General features: G+C 43.6%; 1 long non-coding RNA gene across 1 annotated transcript in view; it reads right to left on the reverse strand.

Annotated features, from left to right (window-relative positions):
• The window catches only part of LOC120372710, a 68,538-nt gene extending 45,480 nt beyond the window's left edge, over positions 1 to 23,058 (reverse strand). Inside the window, exon 1 of the long non-coding RNA XR_005585131.1 lies at positions 22,933 to 23,058. This is a non-coding gene — a long non-coding RNA (uncharacterized LOC120372710). The remainder of the gene's footprint in view (positions 1 to 22,932) is intronic.
• Between the last annotated feature and the right edge of the window lie 426 nt (positions 23,059 to 23,484).

Below are 23,484 nucleotides of genomic sequence, written 5' to 3' on the forward strand. Positions count from 1 at the left end.
AACAAAAGCTCAGCTCTTTAGAAAGATCTGGTCCCAATGATGGGTCCTGAATTCTTTGGAAAATCAGACCCTAAGGTTGGCACTGACTTCAGTGGGAACAGAGTTAGGCCAATGCTGATCACTTATCAGAATCCAACCCCACTGTGCCCCATATTCTTCAGAGAAATATTGTTATAATATGATTATAGCATATCTAAGATGTATTTTATGCAAGATGGGTCATGTGAGATATCATTGGAAAGGTTATGATTTACTGAATATGATTATCATATTTGTATGCACGTATCATTTTTTAATCTGAAGTTAGGAATATTGTCTATGCAACTATTAAAATGTGTTTAAACCTAGGGAACCCTCACTAGACAAATGCAATCAGTATAGATTGCTGGCTGGAAAGGGCAATTAGGAAAACAATAGCTCTTTGAAGATGCTAATCTCCCACCTTCCTGGAAAGCCTTCCTGTGGAGCTGCAAACAGACTGAGTTGTGGGTGCAGGATCATGTAATCATGTCACCTGATACTGGACTCCATGATAAAAATTAGTATTTTTCCACTGATGGGGGGTGGAAATCATACTGGAAGGCAAAGGATTCCCACCATATGTAAAACCTATTTAAGGCAGGTGAGTGACATAATTGTGGTTTATTCTTCACTGAATCCCTGCCCAAGATGACTGCTCTAAACACCTAAGACTGAACTGGAGAAGAAAGGATTGAACCCAGGCTAGAGGGTGTCTCGTCTGTGAAAGAAATACCTGGGGTTTTAAGCTGCAAGCAAGTTCGGCTGGCCTTCAAGAACCTCTGCAATCTGCCTAAAACAATATTTAGGGTGAGAATTTTCTTGTTATAACCAGTTTCTTTAGTATATTAAGCTTATCTTGAGCGTTTGTTTCATTTGCTAGGTAATCTGCTTTGATCTGTTTGCTATCCCTTATAATCACTTAAAATCTATCCTTTGTAGTTTATAAACTTGTTATTGTTTTGTCTAAAACCCAGTGTGTGGAATTCATAACTGGGGGGCAAAAAGCTGTTGCATATCTCTCTCCACATTGAAGGAGGGGGCGAATTTCATGAGCTTACGCTGTACAATTCTCTGTGCAGCGCCAGACGGTACAATTTTGGGTCTACCCTCTAGAGGGAGGCATGCACTTGAGTACTGGACAATTCCTTGGCTGAGTCTTCCCATGCAGAGCTGATCTCAGCATCTATGTGTAAAGCTGCAGCCGGGTGTGTCCCTACTTGTATGTGTGCTGGTAAAGTGCAGTCTGAAGCCTGATGGAGGGCTTGGCTGGCTTGCCTCAGCAATATAGTGTGAAGGGAGCCCAGGCTGGTGGGTCAGGTGGGCTCAGTGGTACCCCAATTCCAAGTGGCGCTCCGAGGGAAACCCGTCACATCATGATCTCACTAATTTAATGGGCCAAATACTTCCTTCAGTTACACATCTTCAACCACATTAACATCACTGCTGCTGTATGAAAATCCCATACCAATAGAGAAAATGAACCAGCTAACAATACATGGGAATACATCAAACTGTTCACTTCCACATTTGACCACACTATGCATAAAGTGAAAATGTTCCAGGCCTTCATCCATAAGTAGAAATATAGCACGAGCTTTCAATTTTACACTATTCAGTGAGCAAAGTGTTTAAGTGACATCCAAAGTGAGTTCATGAAGCTGACAGACATATCATATCTATGGTTGTAAACTAAGTCCTAAAACACCAGTGTGAAGGTAAGAGTGCAAAGAGTATGTGCCACTTGTCTAATAGTGAGAAACCTCATCCATTATGGCCATAACTTGCAGAAAATTATCTGTTATATTTGGGCTTCAGGGAGGATCATAGGCAGGGTCTTCATATGAAGGGATAAGGTAAATGGGAACATGACTGGGTCAGGAGAAAAGATAGGACTATTTAATATTCATTCTCTTTGCATGGCTAGTAATTTAAGGCATATGGCAGCGTTTCGGCACCCAACTGGATGGCTGAGACGTTAGAGTAGAACAATAGGGAGGCAGTGTGGTCAAGTGGGTGGGGCACTGGACTGGGAGTCAGGCCAAGAGACCTGGGTTCCTATCCTGGCTCTGCCACCAACCAGCTGCATGAACTTGCACAAGTCATTTCCCCTCTCTGTGCCATAGTCTCCGTTCTTAAGAACTTAGTCTCACTCTATGTGTTTGCACAGTGCCTTGTGCAATGAAAATCTTAATGAGATTGAGGCTTCTAGGTTCTAATGTAATTAGAACAACAGTAATGACCACTGAACAGCTCATGGAACTGCCCTTGATGGTATTTCTAGGACAGTGGTTGGCAACCTTTCAGAAGTGGTGTGTCGAGTCTTCATTTATTCACTCTGATTTAAGGTTTCGCGTGCCAGTAATACATTTTAACGTTTTTAGAAGGTCTCTTTCTATAAGTCTATACTATATAATTAAACTATTGTTGTATGTAAAGTAAATAAGGTTTATAAAATATTTAACAAGCTTCATTTAAAATTAAATTAAAATGCAGAGCCCCCTGGACCAGTGGCCAGGACCTAGGCAGTGTGAGTGCCACTGAAAATCAGCTTATGTGCCGTCTTCGGCACCCATGCCATAGGTTGCCTACCCCTGTTCTAGGACATTAAAAGCCTTATCCACCATATGCTAATGTTGGTCAACTTTCACCCTTCACTTCCAACTACTAGCATCTTGGTGCCAGGATAAGTAACATCTTCAACCTACCTGCACTGAATTCTAGGAAGTGAGTTGTGATGTTGCCAAGACATTGTAAATTAGTTGACTCAGTTTTGGAAGAAAAAGCAGGGATGAATCTTCTCTCCTAATTCAAGATGAATCCAGTCCCAACAATGCTTACAAGTAACTTTACTTTGTGTTTTGCTCACTTCTGCACTCTTCTGTTTCTGCCAAAACCAGAAAGGAACAAAACCCAAAAAAGGACGAGGAAATCTATTGTAATATTGTGCAGCCACCGCCGCCGAAGAGCCCCCTCATGGCCAGAGCTCACTGCAGTACCCGGTCTGTCCCCCCTTTTCAGGGCCCTTTTAGAACTCTCTGTTCAAACAATCCCACAAAGCATCCTATTTATTTACTTCTCTGATACATACTGGCTCCTGGGCCCCAAGCAGTCTTAACTAACCTAAAATACAAACTCACACACTTCATCCCAGCTGGCCTTTGCAGTCTCTCCAAGGCCTTCCTGCCTGGAGAGCTTTCTCCCACTCTCTCCTGCTTCTTCAGCTTTTTTTTTATTTTTTTCCTGTCTCAGGGCCCTACACAAGCCTTCTTGCTCCCTGCAGCAGCTACAGACCTAGCTGCAGTTTTCTGGGCCTCCCCTCCTTAAATGCAACCTCCTTGATTCAACCCAAGTGTCTCAGCCTATAATCAGGCCTGGCTTAGTCCCTGGCTCTCCAGCTATGGGCAAGCCATCCTGATGCACTATTCTTACTCTTTTTACCGAGCTATAAACTGAACACACTAGAAGACAACACTCACAACACTGGCAACTCAATTCCTAGGCCACATTGAAATAATTCCAATTAAGCATCTCGTTTTCTGAACACTCAGTGGAACCTCAGTGAAAATTTTGTCATCCCGTAATGTTTAGGCAAGGTGAGCTTTTCAAAAGCTCAGTGTTGGCCTAACTCTGCTTCCACTGAAGTCAGTGGTAAGGATCTCCTTGTTTTTGGCAGGAGTAGTAGTCGGTCAAAGCTGAGCACTTTTGAAAATCCCACCAATAATATTCTGTTTTCTTGCCTGGGTATAGCTCATTGAGAACAGCTCTCCAACTACGAAAGTGGTTTCAGTCAAGACAGATATTCAGGCAGACCAGATATTACTCACAATATGCCCATCCTCTATAAAGAATTGCACCACAACTGACAGTTAGCATTTTTCCAACATTTAACTCCTTTACTTTCAGGTAAACAGAAACCATTTCTAAAGCATCCTCTGGTGACTCCTGGTAATGCTGCACATTCATCATTAACTAAAACTAGGGGACAAATTCATTCACTGGCATATATAACCACAATTTCATTGACCTCAATGGAGTTGCGATAAATTTAAACTACTGGTGAATTTGGCCCTTTGAGCAGACGAGTGTGAGGGAAGTTTAGCATCAGACTCTGCGGCTGACCCCCAAGTAAAGTCTGACAGCCCCATCCTCCCTGTGCTCTGGAGTGGGTTCCTGGAACAAACAGTCCCGGTTGTTGGCTGTGTCCAACTATCTTCTTTCATTCATACTCCAGGAGCATAGAGGTTTTCTGGGCAGGTAATAGGAAAAAACTTGCCCTCTACTCCTTGTGAAGCACAACATGATGCGAACATCACACAAAGGACAAAGCCCATCTGCCTCAATGAACTCAAAATATTCAGATTTGGCTCCATGAGTAATAAAGCTAGTCCAAAAATGGGAGAAATTTTTGTTAGACTTTTTTCCTGTTCTCATCAAAGCTTGAAATTAAAACAAAAAGTCACTACATTTTTTAAGTTAATATATATTGAAACCAGCTGTATTGTTTAGTGATTTTGGGTACCCAACTGGAGATACCTGATTTTCCAGAAGGCAGATGCTGAGCAATTTCTGAAAACCAGACCTTTATGATTTCACAGGTTGGGCACCCAAAATCTCTAGTCACTTTTGAAATTATAAGCCTGGGGGTCAAACGAAGCCTTCGCTCTACTCCCATTATCTCGCAAGACCTTTGCTAAGAATTTTCAAAGGAGCCTAAATGAGTTTGGCTCCCAACTCCAATTTCAGTATCTTCTACACATACATACACACACATGGTAAGAACTTATGTGCCAAGTCTCAGCTTGGAATTAATGTGCGTATGGAATAATAAAACTATCAAATTCTGAGTTGCTAATGGACAGCCACATTAGATGCCTAAATTACAACAGCTGAAACAAACCTGCAATAATCAAACCTGCAACTGCCAAAATGTTTTCATTGTTCATTAACTGGGACTTTTTTGCATTGCTAATCCTAATGAGCTGCCATTCTTGTTCCTATCCAAGCACTGTCTGCAGCACATCCCTAGTTTTATTTTTCTACCCAAACAGGCAATCTTATTCAACAGGCAGCCTTTTAATGCATCAAATCCAGGGAACTAGCTGATATAATGTAATGGTAATAAATCCACCACACAAACAGCTTCAGGGGAAACTGCACTTCACTCCAGGGCAGTCTTCAAGGACTTTTGTTTAAGTGGAAAAAGCCAAATGGCTGTTTATTTCTTCTTTAGAAACCCCGTACAAGAGAGTTTAAGGCCCCAATCCAATGTCCACTGAAATTAATGGGATTCTTTCCATTGATTTTAATGTGCATTGGATCAGGCCCTAAAACTAATTGACTCCCTCCCTAAGCATGAATAAGGGAATCCATTTGCAGTACAGAGCTTTTCTAGCAGGGAGCTTTACTGATGACAAGCCATACCTGTTGTGCAGATAAAACTTCGTATTTCAACATACTGATCACTACCATCATCACTGCTTCTCTTAACTTGATTCCATAACTGTCAAGTTCCAACATCAGATATCCAGACGCTCTTTCTTGTACCCTTCTAACTAAGGTTGCCAGGTGTCTGGTTTTCAACCGGAACACCCAGTTGAAAAGGGACCCTGGCTGCTCCAGTCAGCACCACTGAGCAGGCCATTAAAAGTCTGGTTGGCAGCGCAGCGGGGCTGGCAGGCTCACTGCCCGGAACTGCATGACTCTCAGGAACCGTCCAGCATGTCCCTCCAGCTCCTAGGCCAAGGGGTGGCCACAGGGACTCAGTGCGCTGCCCCAGCCCCAAGCACCAGCTCTACAGCTCCCATTGGCTGCGGTTCCTGGCCAATGGGACTTTTGGGGGTGGTCCCTGCGGGCAGAGGCAGCGCGCAGAGCCCGCTGGCCGCCCCTCTGCCTACGAGCCAGAAGGATATGTCACCTCTTCCCGGGAGCCACCTGAAGTCAGCCAGTGCCGCCCGAAGCCCACACCTCAAATCCCCTACCATGCCCCACCCCCCCTGACCCAGCTCAGAACCCCTTCCCACACACAAACTCCCTCCCGGAGCCTGTACCCCCTCCCAAAACCCTCGGCCCCAGCCCAGAACCCACTCCTGCACCCCAAACCCCTTATCTCCAGCCACAGCCCTCACCCCCTCCTACACCCTAACCCCCTGCTCCAGACCAGAGGCCCCTCCAACACCCTGAAGCCCTCATTTCTGGCCCAAGCCCAGAGCCCATACCCCCTCCCACACCCCAACACCCTGACCCAGCCCAGTGAAAATGAGTGAGTGAGGGTGGGAGAGAGGGAAGGAGCAAGCAACAGAGGGAGGGGTGATGGAGTAAGCAGGGGTGGGACCTCGAGAAGGGGCAGTGCAGGATCAGGGCCTCGGGGAAAGGGAAGGGCAGGGCAAGGGTGTTTGGTTTTCTGCAATTAGAAAGTTGGTATACTACTAAGCAGTGTGTTACTAGGCTGTATTCACAATTCATGCAGCTTTCAATAGCTGGCCTGGACTCTTACTGAAGGATGCTGGACACAAAGACAGCATGGATAAATTTGAAACCTCAGGGCTTTAATATATTAATTATGGGCCAGAGTGTGCCTTTATGCACTGTCTTGTGCAAGGGGTTATGCTCAAGCTTTACGAGCCCAAGCAGGGCCAGCTTTAGGAACTGCAGGGCCCGATTCGAATACTCGGCGGCAGTCCGGGTCTTCAGCGGCACTTCAGCGGCGGGGGTCCTTCCCTCACTCCAGGTCTTCCGCAGACCCCCCCGCCCTGCCACCAAAGTGCCACCGCAGACCCGGACCGCCGCTGGGTGAGTAAAAAAAATTTTTAAAAGTGCCTAAGGCGTGGGGCCCTCTTAGGCGCAGGCATGGGGCCTGATTGCAGGGAATTGGGGGAATCAGCCTAAAGCCGGCCTGAGCCCAAGAGTTGATGTGCTTCATACCCATATTCATAGGCGCCAACTCCATGGTTGCTCCGGGGCTGGAGCACCCATGGGGAAAAATTGGTGGGTGTTCAGCACCCACCGGCAGCTCCCCACCTCCCCACCAGGCTTGCCTCCGCCTCCTCCCCTGAGTGCACCGCGTGCCCGCTTTCCCCCCTAGCTCCCAGTGCTTGCGCCGTGAAACAGCTGTTTCGCACAGCTGGGTGGGAGGAGGGGGAATGCGGCATGCTCGGGGAAGAGGCGGGGCCAGGGCGGGGATTTGGGGAAGGGTCCAATAGGGGCAGGGAGGGGGCGGAGTTGCGATGGGGGACTTTGGGGAAGGGGTTGGAAAGGGGGCAGGGCAGGGAAAGGGTGGAGTAAGGGCAGGGCCAGGGCCGGGGTGGGGGCACGAGCTCCCACCGGCGCCAGGGAAAGTTGGCGCCTATGCCCATATTATCCTGCTTCCCTCTTGCTCCAGGGAGCTGCAAGTAACTAACTGTAGGCCTAGAAAGAGTGCAACTTACTTCCCACTTTGTGCCAGTCCAGCAAGCGGGGGTGGGGGGAGGGCCAAAACCTCACCTTCTCCCCTATGCCCACTTGCTTAGTGTGCAGGACCTGAGGGACTTCTTGTGAGCAGGGCCAGCAGTCCAAACCAGACCCCAATTCAAGACTCAAGTAGTTCTTACTCAGCCAAGAAAGGCAGAGGCAGGGGGCCTGGCTCCCCTGTTCAGTTGAATAAGACAGTCTAACTCTGGGAAATACCTGCCATTATGAGCTTTTACATTTATGTTGTTGTTGCCCCTCTGTGACGGGTTGGATCACAGAACCCCCCTTGGGAGCTGCCACCGGATGTGCCCAGATTACTTCTACCCCTGCTTTCCCTGCCAGCTCCAGACTCCAGCACCCTGTCTTGCTGAGCCAGACACTCCCGTCTGCTCCAACACAGACCCAGGGTCTGAATTACTTGCCCCAAAGCTGCAGGTTGACCTGAAAGCAACTCACAGAACTGTTCCTGTCTTTAACACTCAGATGCCCAACTCCCAGCGGGGTATAAATGCAAATAAATCCGTTTTACCCTGTATAAAGCTAATACAGGGTAAACTCATAAATTGTTCACCCTCTATAACACTGATAGAGAGATATGCACAGTTGTTTGCTCCCCCAGGTATTAATACAGACTCTGAGTTAATTAAGAAGTAAAAAGTGATTTTATTAAATACAGAAAATAGGATTTAAGTGGTTCCAAGTAGTAACAGACAGAACAAAGTAAGTCACCAAGCAAAATAAAATAAAATGCACAAATCTATGTCTAATCAAACTGAATACAGATAATCTCACCCTCAGAGATGCTACAGTAAGTTTTTTCCTCAGACTGGACACCTTCCAGGCCTGGGCACAATTCTTTCCCCTGGTCCAGCTCTTGTTCCAGCTCAGGTGGTAACTAGGGGATTCTTCATGATGGCTGTCTCCCCTTTGTTCTGTTCCACCCCTTTATATATCTTTTGCATAAGGCGGGAATCCTTTGTCTCTCTCTGGGTTTCCACCCCCCCTCACTGGAAAAGCACCAGGTTAAAGACCACACTTGCGTAATTACAATAGGCCCTCAGAGTTATATTTCATATTTCTAGTTTCAGATACAAGAGTGATACCTTTATACAAATAGGATGACCACACTCAGTAGACAATAAGCTTTGTAATGATACCTTACAAGAGACCTTTTGCATGATATTCACTCATTAACATATTTTTATAAAATCATATAGACTGCAATGTCACACCCTCCCACCCCACCACCATTTAATTCTAACAACAAAACCAGCCTTCTGCTGAGCAGCAGTAGATGCTCAGGGCAGCTTTCCAGTGGAGGAGAATTCAGTGATGCAGAATCTGGGTATATTCTAAGTGTAGCTTGCTTTATTTACACACACCAGTCCTGGAACAGAGGTGGTGAAACAGCATATATGCAAACCCTTCTTTCAGGAATCACAGCCCAACATCAATACTCAGTTCCCAAGGAGCAATTCACCCTCAAAACTTGACTTGAATCAAAGACCAAACCGAAGAAGCTCTCCTGCCACAGCTCCCTCTCCAAAGACCACTGCCTCTACACAAAACTTTACATTAAAAAAATTAAAAAACAAACTCAGCACATATCTTCCAAAGAGAGAAAAGTTTGCTCAGAAGAGTATGTGTAAAGGTGCCACCTGGTGCCATCTGCCGCAACACAGTGAAATGTTTTCTTTTGTTTTTACGTGAAAAAGCCCTGAACAGATGTGAAAAAAAAATCCATTCTCTCACATGAAGCAAAAGTAAACTAAAACTATTCCAGTCAGGATATAAGAGCATCTGACCTTTGAAGTGGTTTCATAGCTGATTAAAGAATCTGTGTATTTCCACTTTGGCAAATGCCAATGATTGTATTAAATTAAGAAGAGATTTGCGCTTAGATTTTTTGGTTAAATAAACACTTGCTATTCCAGCAACACAGCCTCTCAGTGCATGTATCTTGCCTAGAAATATTTAGTGGCACTTAAGACACTAAGAAATTTCCATATGTATAGTATAAATGGGTATAAAACATGGCTCTCCTCACTTCCTTGTCTCCTCAATAGGGTGTGTCTTTATAGTTTCCAAAGGACAATTCTGAGAGTGAAGCAACAAACTGAATAGTCGGTATTTGTGTCTTAAGTCACTGTCCTTGAAAGTTCAAAGAAAGGTATACCAGCAGGCCAGAGATTAGACAGAGAATGCCTTTACTGTGACATTGTGGGTGAGGTAATATCTATTATTGGGCCAACTTCTGTGGGTGAAAGAGACAAGCTTTCAAGCCACACAGAGCTCTTCTTCAGGTCTGTGACTTGTGAAAGACAGGAGTTATCTGGAGGCTAAGAAACTTGCTAATAGTTTGGGAAATTACAGTTACTTTTAGGAAATCCATGGTCAGAAGTGACAATCGGGTTAATAGTATTTCTACCTCAAACTGAATTTTATCCTGAGAAAAATTGCCCTTGTTATGTTAATTAGTGTAATTAATAGAGAACAGGGAAGCAATGGTAGCTCCCCATGCTGACTATTTATTACATTTGATGGCACTTAAATTGGAGAATTAGTATGAAATCAACAAGATGAAATTCAAGAAAGACAAGTGCAAAGTAGTACATTTAGGAAGGCAAAATTAAATACACAACTACAAAATGGGGGTTAACTGGCTAGGCTTGAGTACTGCTGAAAAGAATCTGGGAGTTATAGTGGACCACAGATTGAATGAGAGTCAACCATGTGATACAGTTGCAAAAAAAGGCTAATATTCTGGAGTGCATTAACAGGAGTATCGTATGTAAGACACAGGAGATATTTGTCCCACTCTGCTCAGCACTGGTGAGGCCTCAGCTGGAGTATCATGTCCAATTCTGGGCACCACACTTTAGGAAAGACGTGGATAAATTGGAAAGAGACCAGAGGAAAGCTACAAAAGTGATAAAAGGGTCAGAAAACCTGATCTTTCAGGAAAGGATAAAAAACTGGGCATGTTTTGTCCTGAGAAAAGAAAACTGAGATGGACCTGATAACAGCCTTCCAATATGTTAAGGGCTGTTATCCAGAGGACTGGGCTCAGTTGTTCTCCCTGTCCACTGAAGGTAGGATGAGAAGTAATGGGCTTAATCTGCAGCAAGGGAGATTTAGGTTAGACATTAGGAAAAACTTTCTAACTAGAAGGATAGTTAAAAGCACTGGAATAGGCTTCCAAGGGAGGCCATGGAATCCCCAACATTGGAGGTTTTTAAGAAAGTCTTGGACAGACACCTGTCAGGAATTCATAGATTCATAGACTCTAGGACTGGAAGGGACCTCGAGAGGTCATCGAGTCCAGTCCCCTGCCCTCATGGCAGGACCAAATACTGTCTAGACCATCCCTGATAGACATTTATCTAACCTACTCTTAAATATCTCCAGAGATGGAGATTCCACAACCTCCCTAGGCAATTTATTCCAGTGTTTAACTTGGTCTAGGTGTACTTGGTCTTGCCTCAGCATGCAGGGCTAGATACATGACCTCTTGAGGTTCCTTCCAGCCCTATGATTCTATGATTTATAATTCTATTCTGAGCTCTGTTCAGTGCCATGTTCCATGAGAAACGTCTCCAGAATACAAGGAGCTAAAGAAAATTGTTTATTATAAAGTGAAAATAATATTTTATCTAACTTATAGAGTGGTATTTTGAAAAGTAACTTAGGAGCAGAAGCCCCATTGAAAGTCACCAAGGGACTCATCTTAACCTCTGAGTGGATGGAAAGACATCATTGACTTCAGTGGGCTTTGGATCATACCCTTTGGCACTTTTGAAAATCCCACACCCAAAATACACTTTTGGTAAAGTTTCATAAACTCACCTGACCCATTTTCATCATTCTTCATAAAATGTGGCATAGAGAGATGAAAGTCTTCTCTGGCAAGTAATTTTGGTGGGGATACAGAGAGGAAGATGAGCAGATTCTGTCTGTATTGTGGAGGCACTGAACATAAAGACAATTCCCAGCCCTGCCACAAACTTCCCATGGGATCTTGGGCAAGTCACTTAAACCAGCATTTTCAAAGGCATTTAAAGAAATTAGGCATCGTACTCCAAACTGAAGTCACCAGTGTTGGTACCTCTACTTTAAGGATTTGTGCTGATTTAGTTAAAACAGTGCTAGTTTTCTAATGTAGAAAATGTAGGCTGAGCTATACTTAGAACTTCATTTTAAATGGTATTACGCTAGCACCTGGAAGCACCATTGAACCATGCACTCGACAAACACTAGAGCTAGGGGGGGAAATGAGTTTCCCACCCTATGGAATATTTGGAGGAAAATGGAAAAAAAAACATTTTTGTAAAGTTTTCTATAAAAAAGTTTGATTTTTCATGGAAGAATTGCAAACAGAAAAGCTCTCTTTTTTTTGACAAACAGTCCAAATTTCCAAGAGAAAGCAGACATTTTTTCACCAAAAATGTTATTTAGTTGATAACCCAGCTTTCCATCCAAAACAGGACATTTTTAGTTAGCCCTCACACACACAGTAGAAACAGTCCCTGGCCCAGAGATCTTACAGTCTAAATAGGCAACAGAAAGGGTGAGAGAAGGTTAGTGGGTGACTTGATTAGTCTAAATAGCCACACAGGGGAAAAAATATTTAATAATGGACTCTTTAGCCTAGCTGAGAAAGGTATAATCCATGATCCAATGGCTGGAAGCTGATACTAGACAAATTCAGCCTGGAAATAAGGTGTACATTTTTGACAATGGAGGTAATTAGCCACTGGAAGAATTTACCAAGGATTTGCTCTAGGAATTATTTTGGGGAAGTTCTCTGGTTTGTGTTATACAAGAAATCAGCCTAGGTGATCCCATTGGTCCCTCCTGGCTTTGGGCTCTAGGAGCTATCTTTATTCTATAGGTGAGGAACTGAGGCAAAGAGGTGAAGGGCCGGACCCAAAGTCACACAGCAAGTGTGTCACAGAGTTAGGAATCAGATCCAGATCTCCTCAGTCCCAAGTGCCTTAAGCACAAGGCCAGCCTTCCTCTCATTATAGCAGAGTCTTAAATCTCATTTCTAAAACTGACTTGTAGCCATGACTAGTGGGGCGGAGCCAGGTTTTGTAGCTAGTGGGAGAGGGGGTATGATGGGTTATTTGTGGTGCCACTTCCTCCTCACTCCATCAAGGAGGTACTGACCACCCGCAGCAGCACCCTCCGCAAGCAACCCTAATGCCAGTTCAGTGTGAAGGGGAGGCCCTGAGGAAGGCAGGGGGCTGGAGAGCAAGCCCACCCTGCACTCAGCCCGCAGCAGCTCCTGTCCCAAAAGGCTGGGCCCGGCTCCTCTCTGCAGGTATTGCAACCTGGCACACAGAGTCACTGTGCCACTCAGGGTTGGCCTGGCCACCCCTCCCTTGTGAATGTGGGGCTGCCAGGCCAAATTTCAGTGAGTAGCATTGCAACCCAGCACATGGGGTCACACCAGCACTCAGGTGTGGGGGCCCACGGCAAATTGCTCCTTCCCCCACCCGCAGCAGCGCTGTGGTTAACCACTGTGGGCTGGTTGCCTCCCAGTCCCTCTATCAGCTCAGCCGCTGGCCATGTCAGTATAAATATTCAAAACCTGACCTTGTTGCATTGTGTACAGAATGGGAGAACCACAGCGATGATGAGGTATTGCCAACAAAGCATCGTACGTCACTCTATAAATATTTTTCATGTTCATTTCAGCCTCTCCTTAGCAAACTGAGTGAGCCTCAAGAGGCAAGCCTCCCAGCCCAGGTTCACAGCATGGTGTTAGCAGGGTTTGCAACAGTGTGCTGAGAGTAGCTATGCAGACATTGCTTTCACGTTGCAGCTTGGGCACTCAAGGCCACCCCTCCCCTTCAGTGACAACACCTACATGGCTCTTTTTAGTGTGCCAGCATGAGCCCCACCAGCACAAATCTGGGGACATAGTCTGGGGGGCTCTCTACAGGTGCAGTGTAGACATACCCGGTATTTGGAACATTATCCAAAGTTGTTCAGTCATGAAATTAGGATGGAAACTGAGTGCTCGTGCAATTACTCTCTGCTGTTGGCTGGATTAAAAATAGAATAGGATTATCTGTCCTTGGGATAGCTACAGCTGGTCAAAAGCGGGGTTATGGAAGTAATTGGAGTTATAGAAAGACTTCTGTGTGTGGAAGAGTTGGTAGCGGTCAGAGAGGAGACAAACAGAAGTGGAGACGAGAGAGGAAAATGCAATGTATAGTACAGAGACGGGAAACCAGGTGCTGCCTAACACTTCCTAATACAAGAACAAGGGTACTGTAACCATGCAGGGCTTCTCTCCTCCTTTCCCTAACCCCAGCTATCAGTCAAGTACGTGCGGCCACACCCAGGCTCTTTCAAGCAGGTTTATTTTCTTAACACAAGCAGGTTTATTCTCGTAAAACAAACCCATTCCTCATTTTTTTTTCAGCATTTTCTTCTTTCCATTACACACAGTAAAAAAAAAGTTTGTTTTAGTCAAGAATAAGAGAAATTTTACAAAGCTTTTTCTCTAGCTATATAAAAATATCAGGACAAGAAAGCCATTTCCAAGGAAAGTCAGAAACTAGAAAATTGCGTACCTCCTGGGATGTGGCCCTTTGTTGTATGGGACTTGCAAATCTGCCTAAAATCTCCACACATCTTGGGTTCATGTTTTGCTTTTCTCTGCTAGCATCTATCTTATCCACTTCCTTCACCAACTGGCAAGTCAACCCAAGCAGAACCCCACATCATATGTATGCCAGGATTTAATTAGCAAGTCAGAGACCAATGAAGACCGGGGGTGAGAGGGGGTGGGAGAAGTAGTAAAGTAGAAAGATGAAAGACACCATAACAGAAAGAGGAGGACCGCCAGGAAGAGAAGGGGGGGGACAAAATAGTCCCTGTTCTCAACTGTGTTAGGATTACTCCAGTTTTGCACCAGTGCAACTCCACTGATATCCAACACTGGATATCAGCCTTGATCACCCACTTATACAAGTCTCCTTTGAACAATATTTTTGCAGCCATATTTTTGTATATACAAAACCTTGAATTCATGCACACAAATTGTACTGGTGGCAAGCCAACTGCACAGTAAGATGCCATTTGTGCGAACCAATCAGGTAGCTATATGTCAAACTACCTAATTTTCATTTGCAGATGTCAACATTTGAGAACACAAGTACTTGAATGCAAAACATTATATCTGCAAAAAATGAATGTGAAACTATGGGAACCATCTTAAGACCCTTTTGAAATATGGCCCCACAGTTTGTGTCAAAAGGCATACTATTCTACAGAAGTATTTGCTAGGAAACATTGTAGTTGTTGAGAGATACTATGCTTCATGCACTGCGCTTGATCTTGTTTATTACTGATTTCCTACATGAGAAGTAGAAGAACTAAAAGTAAGATGGGTCTAGCTTATAAAATCTACAGACATTTCATCCCCGCTGTCAAGGGTAGAAAAATCCTGGCTTCAATGCAGCAGAAAAACAACTCACTGAAGCAGAAGGTTCCATCTCAGTGGAATTCAGCTGATTATAGGCTTGAATAACCCCTGTAATAACAGCAAGTTGTATGGGAAGTAGAGGATAGGCCAGGCAGATACCACCTTGACCTCTGCTAACTGGAATCCTATAACCAATTATCCATCCTTTTCTGCACATCTGGTGTAGTCACTTGGGGAGGAGGGCGGACCAGTGCTGATGAGGCATGTCTTAGCAAAGTTTGACCACAAAACCTGGGACACTGATGGGGGGAAAAAATAATCCAAATTGAAAACAGAGGTGACACGGTTGAAATAATGTTATAGCAAAAACATGGCTTTTAAGCCGTCTACTAACTCCAAGATAAGTGAAGTGCCTGACAGACAAATAGGAGTTGAGAAGATTGCTTGATCTGTGGTATGTTTAGAGGAAAAATTGAAACCATTGTTTAACAGAATTCAGACACTGAGCACTCATGTGGAAAAAGAATCAGACCATTCCATCATCACATGAACTTCTCCCCCATTCTACACACTGGTCACAGATTATATGCTGCAAAAATAAGAGATGCCTGGGTCTTAAACCAAGAGAACCCTTGCAAAAAGATGATGCACGTTAAAAAGTTGACAAGACACAATTAGTGGAAGCATAAAGAATTAAAGTTGATCCCCTTAAGACACCTCTCCCACCCCCCACCCCCGTATAGGACATATGAAAGCTGCTGCTTAACATTCATTTTCATTGTGTTTATTGCAGTTATACTTTCGTGGGCACTGGAAATCATTCTAAGCCCCAAATGCACAATAGAAAGGGGAAACAGATTAATGCCCTAAATTTTCAAGTGTTGGCAAATGTCAGGTGGTTTGAGTTTTTTGGGTCCCCAATTTGAAACGTCAGTATATTAGGTTTGGTATCCAAATGTAGTGGGCACTTTTGCAGATTACACCCAACTGATTTACCCAAGGTCTGAGGGCAAGTGATTTGTGGAGGTGGAAAGAGAACCAGGATTCAGCCCCTATTCATGTGCCCTTTCTGCTGGAGCTAGCTGCCCCTAACCACAAACAAAGGGTCCAGTCTCCTGAGCTTTCAGATAAACCACAGCATATGGATGGAAAGCCATAACTGGGTAGAGTCCTCCCTACTTACATGTAGTTTTTGTGTGGGGGGGTTCCCTCTTAAACTGCTACATCCTTTTGTTGCCACATCAACTGATCAACGTCTGACGCTGTTTGCCAGAAAAATAAGATGGTGAGTCAATTGGGCCGTTCTGTTTGGAAGAAATTTCCTCAGGGCAATAACCTAGCAGCAAATCCTTGAAATCAAACGGTGGGGATCTTACAGCAAAAATACTCGATAATCTGTTTTCAGAAACCCTGCACCTGGGGGAAATCGCACCAGACATGCATGTGAGATCCTTTGCTCCTTCCCTTCCCCATCTCCTTTAACCATCAGCTGGAGAAATTGGACTAGTCCTATTATAAAAGCAGAATGAATCCGCATGTCCAGCACAACAGCTGAATTAGTAGCTCTGCATACATGAAACACTGATGTCTGAAGACCACAGTGACTTAAACCAAGGGATTAAATTAGATTAACAGAATAAGATTAATGGACAGATATTAAGGACGGTAATTTTGGACTAGCCATTTTCCTTTAATTTGATTCCAGGAGAGACGATCATAATGAGAAATTCCAAAGCTCAAGGTTACATCTGTTTGAAATAGTTGACTTGAGCTGATTGAAAATAATCAAAGTGATGACATTTAAAAAAATTTTTTAATTGCAATGCACACAAAAATTAAACAAGTTTTTTCTACAAAAACATTATTTTTGAGCTGCTATTGAGCTCATCAAAATATTTTGAATTCAACGAAAACTAAAGTTAATAAAATTTAATTTAATTTTTTCAACCACCTCTACAATTGACTGTAAAAATCTCTGACTTCATTATTTAAAAAAACAGTTAAAAATCATTTCTTCCAGCATCAGACTGAGAAAAACAGACATTAAAATTCTCCAAAAATGTAATTTGTTATACCTTTAGCTTTTACCATAGCACACAGCCTGCCACCGCAGAGCCCATGTTCTTCCCAAAAGCTTAAACATCTAGAGTCTTCCATAAGCCAGCCCAAAGGTAAGAACTTAGTTGTTTCATAGCTGCCTGACTGCTAACTGAAATGGAAGTTATGCCAGGCACACTAGGCCTGGGACTAAGAGATTCAGTTGGGAAACCTGATAGAGAGTTCATGAGAGGTTTTTTAAAAAATATTTAAGGTCCACAGCCAGTATGGATATTTTTTCTGGCATGTTTCAGGTGATTAGCTCTGTAAGTTACAGTACAACACTGTTTTAATGAACCCTGGTTAACCAATGCTCCTGCTTAAATGAAGCCTGGAAGTGCCACCCTAAGGTGCATTTTATTTTGACTGAGGTTTGGCAGAGCCCCAAGTGGGACCCCTAGTGAAGCTAAGAGGATTCTGCAGGGGTCCTTTCTCTTGGCTTATCCAGTGCAGACTTTTGGCCTTTGCATCCTCATCTCTGATCACACCGAAGCTGCTCACAAGTGTCTGTGTTCTGGAGTCTCATCCTCCCAAGAGCAGAGAAGATCCTGCCAGCTACCAATGGAGAAAGTTGCATTCTATGTCCCCCTCCCCACAAGACCAGGGCACAATAATGACCAGCCGGCTTTTAAGAGGCCTCATTTGCCGCAGCATGGCCCCTTTAATGGCATCAGCCTATATAACTGTTTTGGGTCCCCTATAATGGGTGGAGCCATCGATTTTCTTCACTCTTACTTCTCCAAACTTCTTAGGCGTCCCGCAAGTTTGTCAGATACTCTGCACTGCATTTGCCTTTCCTTACTGCAAGAGTCTGTGAATAGCATCAAATGTCAGTACTCCATAGAACATTTTACCCAATAATAGGTGATCCAAAAGTGGGCTGATTCCCAGTGGGATGTGGTGATACAATATGGAACAAAACCACTTTGAAGACGCTTAGGTATTTGCTCTCATATTTTCCTAGGATTTTCCCAACTTTCTTCTAATTTCCTGTTGATAAGCCCAACATAAACATCTCTGCTAAGTAATTAATAACAGCTCTGAAATGCCCAGACCTTTTTTTTTAATGGCTGGCCAGCAGAGGAAGTTCATATTGAAACTGGATATTTCTTGCTTCCAAACCAGCTGCTAGAAGTGGGTAGCAATCATGTATTTTCAGCCCCACACACTTCTAATTTAAACATCATCCTAACTGCTGCTAATCGTCTCTGTTTGGCTAAGATAACAATCATGAAAAGGCTATGCTTGGCTTCCTTAGTTAAATATTTCAGTTCCCAACCACTCTGAAAATATAGTGATTTTCAATGGAGTTATAGCACAGCCACAATTACACTAATGTTCTGTTTATCATACAAACAGAGCCCCTATGATCTACAGTTGAGAAGGGAATATGTTTCTTCCCCTCACAGCAGAGACGGATAGCATATCATTGGGAAATTTATGGCTATTAACAGATATTAGCCCTATTAATCTTTAGCTAAAAATACTTTTAAAATGCATATGCCCTAAATAATTCAGTAAAAATCCTCCAGCTCTTGGAGAAAGGTTTTCAGCTGTGTTATTTATTTTTTAATTCAGATTGGATGAGGATAGCTAATGCAAGTTTGTGAGTATAAACATTCCCTTGCCATCCTATTCAGCATGATGCTTTATTAATGGAACATTAACTCTGGGAAAAGAAAGAAACAGACAGTTACCTAATTGAGACTAGGAAACATGAGATGCATAAAAAGTGAAACTACACATTATGCTAAGCATGCTACTTTTAACCATTGTTCTGGGATATTTTGTTGGTTTCCTTTTCATACTGTGATGTATGATTCACTATCAGATTTAATTAAGTGGCCTCATTGGAAAGCAAACTGGCATTTTTAAAAAAAAACCTATGTATGGTTTAAATTTAGCGCATAATTCTTATTTCTAGAAACATGATATGTACAGTTTTTGCTTCTACAGGAAGCTGTTAATTTTCTTGGTATGTTGAGGTATGAGAGCCAAAAACAAATCCCTGCAACAAAGCAGAGGTTGCAGTCAGGCACAGGCAGTTTTAGACAATAACAGACTAAAAGTGCCATAGTGCACAATATATGTACTTAACAAGAGGGCTTTGCCAAGAGATCTGTCTTGAGAAATCGATGCAAATCCTTACTAAAACACAGTTGGGGCTATACGACAAACTGCATATGTATGGTAGGAAGGATCCAAAACTCGGTCCTACTTCAATTAAAGTGAATGGCAAAATCCTCATTGACGTCAGTGGGAATGAAACTGGAAGTCTTAAAAGAGCCCCTCATTCTCCTTTGAAATATGTGGATAAGAGGATATAAAACCAGGTAGGTATCACAGGCAGGCAGTCAATTATCAGCCATACCGCATGGCAAGACCTAAAGAAGCCCCCAACGTGTGGAGCTCATCAAGAAGCCAGATGTTACAGCTGGAAAGAGTTTTCTACACCTTGCCATCTGTGTCTTGTTAATGCCTTTTAAAAAGCAACAAGCAGAAGGATTGTGATGGAAGGGAAATAACACCTAACTTTGTTCAAAATTATGTAAAAAGTGATATGGAAAGAACAGCTACCTCCCTTCTATATATGGAAAGAATGGATCTCTTTTCTGTTTCAATATGCTAACAGTTTATCAAAATGTTAACAGAACTATATCAAAGGATTTTTCCTATTTCTATTGTTATGATGTACAGTAATGACTATACCTCTACACTGGCAAGGGAATGGCTTAGATAATCTAACTCATCTTCTCATCTCTAACTTCTGCAGTTGTAAAATAATAGGTTAAATTCATTCCTGGGGTAATTGTATTGACTTCAGCTGAGTTACACCAGGCACCATGGTCCTGTGGATAGTGCCCAGGACTGGGGCTGGGGAGACCTAAACTCTATTCCTGAGTCTGACACCAACCTGCTGTCTTACCTTGAGTAAGTTACTGCCCCTCTGTGCCTGTTTCTCCTCCCAGCCTTTTTCTTTTACATTGTAGACTTTTGTCTGCCACAGGCACAATGGAGTCCCAGTCTCAGCTGGGATCTCTAGGCGTTACTTTTAATAAAAAAAAATGTCATTAAGTCCAACCGATAAGCTCTGTCCTACTGCACCAGAATGTCTGCCCTGACCATTCTGGGGCATGACTATCTGCTCTGTTACACTGGTTCTGGGCTGGTGTTGCTCCACAGCAGAACGTCTTACACTGGTTTGAAATGAGTTCTGCCAGGGAGTGACACTAGCACGCAACGCCCCAGCATAACAGAGCAGGGATGCATGCCTTTTATTTTCTCTTCAGTTGGGTAGAGAACCAGACTAGACTTTGTAGGAACTATTTGTAATAAATAGTTTCAGAGATTTGCATCTCCTCATTTTGTTCAGCACTACAGGCAATGTTACAAAAGATACATGATATTTCACCTTGCCGGGACCATGCATATATCTTTTTTTGATACTGCACTGATATACAGGAAATGCAGATGACTTCACTACAGCAGTTAGAAAACTGACTGGAAACTTAATGCCTATGAAAAATGTTGAATATGAAATAAATATCTTTGGGCAATGCAGACAACAGTGTGGGGAATCACTGGACTCATATCACAGCAGCCACATGTGAATGTAATGATATAGAGAAAGGAATAGAAATAGAAAATCATATTGAGTTGCTCCTCACGTTTACAGCCCCAGGAACTGAGGGAGACAACTTAAAGCAACTGTGCTCATGTTAAGGAAGTTGTTTAACTTTGGGAGAATTTCAGAAAGCTCAGAATTCCTAGATGCGAGGATAAAACAAGCAAAGGGTTTTGAAAGGAGTTGTTCTGTGCCAGTGAACAGAATGCATTGGCTTAACCCTCTAAAGATAGGAGCCTATATCTGAAAATAAATCTAAGTGCCACACCAATTTACACTGAAATCGTGATGGTACCTATCAGTATCACCCACAGAGGAAAGGGCGCCTTTCAAGGTCAAGGGATACCATGTACATCCTGTGCAAAATTCCATTGTTTTCCAAAGTGTTGCAAACCAAAGTAGTTGAGAGATGAACAGAACATGAACCAGGCTCTCAAAGAAAACATTTGACGAGAATAAAATCCATTCATAGACTAAGAGAGACAGTCGATCATGTATATTCAGAGAGCGCTATTGTGTACTGTCCACCTTATCAACCGTTTAAAATCACCAGGGCCAAAATCATCCCTGATATAACTATACCGAAGTCAAGGATCATGTTAATGGGCATATACAAGGGATGAATCTGGCTTCCAGTTAATGCAATCCTAACCCGTTAAAATCACAGTAGGCTTGGGTGCCAGCACGGATTTGCTAATTGACAGAGCATACAGAGAGCTACAGCATCAAATATGATTGCAGAAAACAACCAAAGAATCTCCATAAGGGTCAGAGAAGGTGCTGTCACTTGGGGAAAGTTTGAAAGCCTGCTGACAGCCAGCTGCTAACATACCTGTGACAGGGAGCTAAGTCTGGACTCTATACATTCTGTTAAGAACAGGGGCAAGAACTCCAACTGATTATACATGAGGGGAGGAATGTGATCAGAATGAGGAAATGAAAGCCATCCTGAGAAGGATGATGAGCGAGCAGAAATAAGACAGCAGCCCTAACTGTAGCATGCCTTGCTGCGACTGAGCAAGGAGCAACTACCTCAACAGGAAATCTGCAAGCCTGGCTTGCAGCACCAATAGTTCTAAGAGCAGCTGCTTCCGACACCATTAAATAGGGTGCACCACTCAGACTACCTAATATTCTGATGTTCCCTAGCCAAAATGGGACTGGAAGAGGGTCCCAGAGGCTTACACCGGTCATTTTCATGTGGGTAGCTGGTGTAGCTCAGGGGATGAGATACCCAGGACTACTCATTTGGCCTCTCTTCTGATCAGCGCGGTGCATGCTGCATATCACGCCCTGTGGGTGCATATGCAGACTGTTGGATTACAAAGGCTGCTATCTCCGACTGGTTGGGGGTCCTTCTGCTGGAATTCACCTATGAGTAAGGAGGCTGGTCAGCCAACTCATGGTAGGTTTCTTTCTGTCCTCACACTGACTAGTTGTCATGGGGAGGATACTTCCAGCTCCTCCTGGCTTTTGCCATGGAAAGGGAAACCCCACACAGAGCAAGAACACTGATTTCTCAGGCAACAACAGGGCTCTTTGAGAGTAAGGAAACAAGAGCACACCTTGCACTTGGCTCAGAGGTGTCTTTTGACACCGCCCCCCCCCACCCCAGTAAGCAGGTGTTAGAATCCTGCACAAAGCTGCTGCCTAAACTCTGCTGTCTCATTGTAGCAGCTGCAGTTTGTTACTTCCTCCAGGATCTAAGGCAGGTGGAAACTATTCTCTGGGCAGAAGGAAGCAGGGTCAGCAACAGAAAGGTCTCTGCAGGGAAAACCCTATGAACATTTAAGCTTAGGGAGAATGCTTAGACTGAGGTTTCTGTTGGGCATTGTTATTTCAACTCCCAACAAGGTCAAACCCAAAGATGGGGGTGGGGTTGGACTATAAATGGGCTGTATATACTCCGTTCACAGCAGGATGGGATTTCCATCTTCTCAGTGATCAATGTTCATTGTAGCAAAAGGGGACAGTGAATTAGAGTTCATTTATCATTCAGCATCTGGTCTTGAGCTAATTAAAATAATCCCTTCTATGTCAATAGTCAGCCCTGCAAAATATTCCTCTCCCATTCCACACCATCTGGCTGCAGTATACCCAGACTTATTGGAAGGTATAAACAAGTCACATTTAAATGGACATGACCAATTCTAGATGGCAAAGACACAGAACATATGAAAAACACAAACTAAGAACCAGACCTTTCAGCATAACCCATGTCCCTGGGGAAAAAATGTTTGTACCCACTACCTCCATTTCCCTCAACAGTTTCCATATTCAAAAAGTGTGCCTATGCATAGCTTACCATCTCACCCAAGTGACAGAAGGCTCTTCTCTGTGCTCAGAAGATTTATTAACTGCATACCACTTTGTGACAGAGTACTAGTAGCCTAGAGCTGACTCAACACTCTGGTCACTAAGGTACTATCTGTTCCCCCCCCCTGGGAGTGGACTTAATTGGGAGATGGGTGCTTAATGACTTAATTAAGCAGGAGGGTGATGAGCTAATGAGAACAAATCAGCCCATTGGCTGGGAATAGTTAAAGGAGAGGAAGGAAGTGTAAGGGGAGGAGGTTGGCAAGAACTGCAGGATCTCAGAATGAGGAGATCTTTCCTTCTCCTTCCCCAGAGAGTGGGCTCAGGGGGATGCTTCTATCCACTTGTATGTCGCTGCACATGACTGTGTTGATGAACTGTTGGAGGGAACCTCATAAAGAACTCCCTGGTGCATATAAACCTGGAAAGCATCCATCCTGCTTCTTGTGGTCCAAAGGGTGGAGGAGGTAGCCTTGTTACACACCAGAATGGTGCATGCTGCTTTATTCACAAATAAAAGCTGTATTTATACAACTTACTC

The sequence above is a fragment of the Mauremys reevesii genome, linkage group 9, assembly GCF_016161935.1.
Source record: "Mauremys reevesii isolate NIE-2019 linkage group 9, ASM1616193v1, whole genome shotgun sequence".
Classification (NCBI taxonomy): Eukaryota; Metazoa; Chordata; order Testudines; family Geoemydidae; genus Mauremys; species Mauremys reevesii.